General features: G+C 44.5%; 1 long non-coding RNA gene across 1 annotated transcript in view; it reads right to left on the reverse strand.

Moving 5' to 3' along the window:
* Nucleotides 1-392: 392 nt before the first annotated feature.
* Nucleotides 393-6176, reverse strand: part of LOC109308704 — a 10897-nt gene continuing 5113 nt past the window's right edge. The window contains exon 3 of the long non-coding RNA XR_002100687.1: nt 393-404. This is a non-coding gene — a long non-coding RNA (uncharacterized LOC109308704). The remainder of the gene's footprint in view (nt 405-6176) is intronic.

The following is a 6176-nucleotide window of genomic DNA, read 5'->3' on the forward strand; positions in this document are numbered from 1 at the left end:
ACTGCGTTTCCAGTCAGAAATCAGCTAAGGTTTCACCGAGTCACAATGTTCACCTTTTGATCACAGTTTAAATAAGTCAAGTGGTAAGGGTGCATCTTGATCAGCAAAGGGGGTTCTTTGCAATTGTTTTAGCTCAATTGAGTTGGATAATAATATGGCTCCAAATGTGCTAGTCTGCATATTAATAGGCTTGCTAAGCGTGTTAAGCTGGCTCAATTGAACCAAAATGATTGAGGGAGAAAACATAGTTTGCCCTTCGAGACAGGGTCTCAGAGCCAGCTTTACCTAGGCTTTGTGTGGTGTTTCAACTAAATAAATACCTGGCTGCAGCCCAAGTCGCATGCCTTGCAACCATGTAAATCTGTCCGTGGAAGAGATCAGCATCCTCACAATGCTCTTCTCTGCTTTAAGACGCTAGGGAGCCTAAGGGGTTTTTTGGTTAAGCCCGTGGTCTCAGACTGAGATGATCTAGGTTCAGGGTCCAGCTTTGGCACAAGCATCCTATGAAGCAAATCACTTCACCCCTTTGTGCCTCTGTTTCCCCTTCTGTAAAATGGGGGGCACAATACTTCCTTGAGCTCTCTTGTCTGTGCAGAGTGGAAGATGTTTGAGGTATGTGTCTTATTATATGTGTTTGTAATGCTGAGAGCACTGGGGTTCCTGCTTTCCAAATAACAGGGAATTAAGGGCAGCGGGAATATGAGAAAGAAGCCTTACATCTATAATGCCTTTTAGCTTTTTAAGGGTACCCATACCATAGTGATGATCACTGTATATAAAGTCCTGCGTAGATAAATAAGCATTCAACCTGCTAAATCGGGAATGCTAAGCAACATGGGGAAAAAAGGACCAAATCCTCTTGTAATCTTCTGGTCTGATGTGTCAGGTCAATAGTTTTCAAGGCATTTTGCAAACTGGGGGCATGTTGGGTTATTATGCCAAGAAAGTACCATACTGCAGTCTTCACGCAGCTTTTGTTTTGCCCTCTCTCCCTCCATTTCAGTTTGTGATCTGAAAGGTAAGTCTCTATGTATGTGCTGCTCTATAAATTCGCTGTCCAGTTTGCACAGAGTTTGTATACGAGCCATAGGAGACCATCCTTTTGAGTGTATGGGAAGCCCGGTCAATATTTATTTTGTATTTTCTGCCTCTAGAAACACCCAGTAACTTAAACCGCAAAATATCTTTCCATGCGTGGGGAGAAGCCCAGCCTTTTCTTCTGCCGTGCGTTATGGCTCAGGATCAACCCGATACCTTGTCGCCCCACTCTGGCTGCACCGATGTGGCATTGCCAGCTACTTGGCTATCTTTTCCACACTCTGCTTTCTCAGGCTTCTTGGTACTTGGACTGCCAAGACAAAAGGCAATTCAGACCAGCCTGATGCTCACATATACTGAGAACTAAACCACTGAGCAGATACCATCAAAACACATTTCACTTGTGACCTTTCACAGCCAATGAATTGGAAGGATTTTCCTTTGCTGTGGATTGAATTTAAAACTACTTCCCAGGAGTGAAAGGTCATCGCATGGAGTCATGATATCCAGTTAAATACAGCTAAATAGAACTCTTTAGCATCACAATGAGGGTAGTTATATATTACCTGGCTTGGAAAGCTATTGAGCTGAGGAAGGAGGTGAGGGGTGGGAAGAGATCCTTCATTGCCCATGGAAAAGCACTGTAATAGTGAAGCTAAAGAACAAAGGGAAAATATTTTGCTAAATCTGTCCTTTAAATCCGTTCCTGTTTGCCAGCAAAGTATGTGGGCAGAAGGGCCCAGGCTCTGTTGCATAAAGGACGCATTCTCCTCTGGATGCGTACACGCATCGCGGGAGTCGCACACGCATCAAAGTGAGAATATACTATTTACCAACTTTCCGCAGGGCTTTGATCTCCAGATACTGTACATATTGAGGCAAAAAGCAATTTCCTTGATCTTGCTGCATGAAACCAGATGCTCCCACAGGAGCAAATTGTACCCAAGAGGTACCAATATACTTGGCAGATAAAAGGCCCCGGACACCTGGGAATCCATGGCACTCTTTATCCTCCAGGCCATCTCTCTGCTAGGCAGTACTCTTTCCATTCCAGATCTTCCCTATGTAAGGCCTCTCTCTTTCAGCCTTTACCTTCCTGTTCAGATTGCAAGCAGGCCTTTCTCTCTGAACCAAATTCAGATCCTGCCATAAGCGTCTGCAACTCACTGCGGCTCTTCATGGCTGCAGTTCCTGGTATGTTGAACCGGCTGCTGCGCGTAGTTCGGAAAGTACGTTGGATCCCTTGCTAGGCAGGTCACTCTACAAAATGAGAGATCCTTTATTGAACATCGTATAGGGAAAAAATACCTTTGGGGATCCAGTTTCATTTTCTGCTTGGGGAAATCTTGTCGTTTTTAAATGAAGCTATGAAGTCAGTCCATCTTTTTTGCCAAGTTGTTCCTTAACTTTGTGCATTGTTGCCAGTTTGCTGCACTTATTCACAACTCAAGATTGATCTTTGCCCTGTGCATTGGCTTCCTCAGGCATGAGTCGCCCAGCTTCACAGAGACCTCTCAGGCCAGAAGAGCCCGGTTTGATCCTCTCATCGGGCCCACCGAATAACATGAATCACAGAACCTCGCCTAGTCATTTCTACATCGAACCCCAAACTTGTTTCAGCTGTAGCCCGGCTTTTAGAAAGATAAAGCTATCTCAGAGCTTGCAGACTTCAAGTGGTGGACAGTCCTTATCCATAGACCTGTTCCTTCACTGAAGGAGCGTGAGCACAAGGAAGGTTTACAGAAAACCCTGGGGACTTCGAGTTGCTCAGGCTGTAGGCCACCAATAAATGCAACTTTTAACCACTTTAAAAAGAGGGGGGGACTTCATGTTAGCTAGTGCTAAGCCTGCATGATCCTGCAGTGATACAATGTAGCTTTGCTGATAACATTTAATCCTGAATAAATAAAGTTAGACATAGTCTGTGGACCCCCACTGGGGTCTGCAGACTTCTCTAAGGGGTCTGCAGAACATGACTATGATCAAGCAAAAGTATGTGAGTACCAACACTTACCATTCAAAGAGTTTTGCACCTCAATTTGAAATTCCCAAGGGGTCCGCAACTCCATTCAAAATGCTTAGGGGTCCACAAATGAAAAGAAGGTTGAAAACCAATGAGCTAGAGGGTTAAAATTGCAATGGCTTTCCTTTACTTGCATCACTACAGGAGTATGCCATTGTTGCAGCTATATCATAAGAGCATATCAGCATAATTTGATCGTGAAATAATTGTTTCATATGTCCAGAGCCATAGATGTTGGAAACCATTAACAAAATACTTTGCTTTGATTTTTCATCAGAAGTACAAGAACTGAAAAAAAAATCCGTTGCTTCCTGAGGCTTATCTGAGGGGACCATTCCTTAAAAAGAAAAAAATGAGGTCCCCTAAGATTTGCAAGAGCTGCAGACAGGATTCTAGTGTTAACATGCTCGCTCACTCTCATACAGGTTTTGTGTTGGCAAGAGTGTAGTCAGCCAGATCCAATCCTAGCCTTATTCATTCAATTCTTGCTGAGCCAGGGATCAAGTGAAGAGGTCTGAGAGGCTCAGATTGCCCTGCTTTATTAGGGAGTGTCACAGCTCATATAAAATGCAAACTTTCCCCCAAATCAGCTTAAAATTCAGCTTCCACGAGGATTGTTGGGAGTAGAAATCCATCTGCTCAGGTGTGCCGAAAGCAGGGGAGACACAGGATGGTAGTGTGACCAACTGCTGTTTGCAGTATGTATTTATTACTGGCAGCATGTGGTTCATGTTTCTGTGCTGCTACGCACTGCAAAGGGAATTTGCCTTTACATTGAAGGCAGGAGGCTCTGGCCTAAAGACCTTGCAGTCCAGTTGAAGATAGCGGTACCCTTAAAACGGATAAAAGCGGGGTCCTTTGTGGACTTGATGCATATTTAGCTTGTGGAAGTTGTAGAGCATATTGACAGGGCTCCCAGGATCACTGCTCCCAAGCATATACCTCCCGTCTGTTCCCATGCCAGCCCTGGAAGTGAAGCTGCTGGGGGGGGGCATGCCCCACCATTGCTGTCCAGATCTCTATGTCTGGCTTGCTCAAGAGCAGGAGCAAGGAGGTGCTCTCAGGGCACCTGCTCTGTCGGGTTTACTGCCTATAGAGTGGGAATGAGCAGGCAGGGCACACTTGAGCATGCTGCTCCCAAGGGTGCTATGAAAGTGGTATAGACATGCCGTAAGCCACAAGGAGTCACTTGAAGCCAAGAGTTTGTCAGGATTCAAAAATGGATTAGAGGCTGCTGTGGATTATCTGAACAGTTAGAGTTGCTGTAGTAAATGCTGAAAAAATCTAAGCAAGAGCAGTTGAGTGGACTGTCCCCCCAAGACGGATGATCCCACTTATCTTCGCACCTTCCTCTGAAGCACACGCATGGACTGCTTGGTCTGATGTTGGATGTGGTGTGGAAGTGGAAGGGCTGTGTACAATGAAGACTCAAAGGCAGGGGTGGAAAGAGGGGATCAGGCATGTTAGCAGATAGGGACATATAGAACCTGATGGTCCTGAATATATCACAGTGCAGCTGGGCCTGGAAAAAGAGGATGGCGGGTGATATTTGCCTTGTTCTGCAAGGGGGAAAAAAAGAGATTTTTATGGCTGTAAAATATTCGATGAGTGTTATGCATGCCTTTGGAAAGGCCCAATTCTCAGTTGGTCTTGAACTGTAAGGGAAGACTCTTCATGGAGCCAAACAATGCTGATTTACATCAGTTGAGGATTTGGCCCATGGTTCGTTCTTGTTGTTATTCCACTAGTTTTACAACTCGCCCTAGGTAGATTAGGTCACATTTTATTCACAAGCTCACTTACATTCTTCAGACAGAAAATCCCCTTTCTGCAGACAAGCGTCAGTGGTTCTGGAAGGTTTACATGGGGTACAAGCATACATATGCTCTTTAAATTAAGCATTTGACGTGAATAGGGAAATGCCTCCAGCATAAGCAGACAGAGAGGGCCTGTTAGATAAAGAGCATCTGGGATTCAAGAAAGACACGTGGGTTTGCTACATGCTTCCAGAGCTGCAACTAAATACTGACCCAGAAGACCACAGCCTCCTCGGACTTTCAGCCCAGCCAATCATCTACAATTTGCTTCTTCCCACAGGTTTAACTCTTGAATAGTGGCATTTCCCAGTCTATAAACCAAATTCATATTTAACATGACACAGATATCTGTGCTCTTCAATAGGTTGATCAGGATCCTTCTCCACCCCAATTTCAAATTAGAAAACATGCTCAATTTTGGCAGAATGGCTCTTTTTGGGCTCATGGAAATACTGTTTTCACACCAGGCACTGATGAGTGAACCTATCAGTTACGTTCCTTAGAGAATTATCCTGTGCTTTCCTGGTTTCTAAGGCAACCGCACTTTTTGAATGAACAGTAGAGTAGATCAGGGTATCAGAAATACATAAGTAAGTCTGTCTGTACAATTCGTCTCTGCTGTTCTAACAATACAAAAGCATATAGCAGAGTTGCTCCCCTTGTTTCTGCGGGGTGAGACACATCTTCAGCTTCATAATGATTTATACCAGGTGAGAATGAATCATAATGATTTATACCAGGTGAGAATCTGGTTCCTTCTGATTTGGGATACAGGGCTTGGGATAATCTGGCCGGTAACAGAAGAAGGACTATATAAATTAAAAGAAAGGCAAGCCCACAAAATGTTAAGATGAAGCCTTTCAAGTTTTAAAGATGCATATTAAAGACGACTGTTTCCAAGTGCAACAACCAGGGCCTGGCCAGTCCATACCACCGGTTAGGACCAAGGTCTGGAGCTAAATACAAATGAAATGCAAGTACCCAAGCATCAGGACTCAATAATACCTTGCCTGAGCCCTACTGCCAAGTGAGACCCGAAATTCCTAGGAGTGTTTCCCTGAAACCAATCTTGTGGTATCCTTAGGCACAGCTATGGGGATTAGCTCACCCAAATATTACTGTATTAACCCAGCTGGGGTAGACTGTGGTTTTGACCTAGCCCTGAGATCCTGACACCAACACAAAAGTAAGGGGCTGGAAAAATCCTGCTAAATCATACATTACAAGCTGTGCAACAGCAAAGAGCTCAATCTGTTGGCTGTTCCTCAAGATCCAGCACCCTTAAACCCTTGGTAAAC

The sequence above is a fragment of the Crocodylus porosus genome, unplaced genomic scaffold (assembly GCF_001723895.1).
Source record: "Crocodylus porosus isolate Cpor-Errol unplaced genomic scaffold, CroPor_comp1, whole genome shotgun sequence".
NCBI classification, from domain to species: Eukaryota; Metazoa; Chordata; order Crocodylia; family Crocodylidae; genus Crocodylus; species Crocodylus porosus.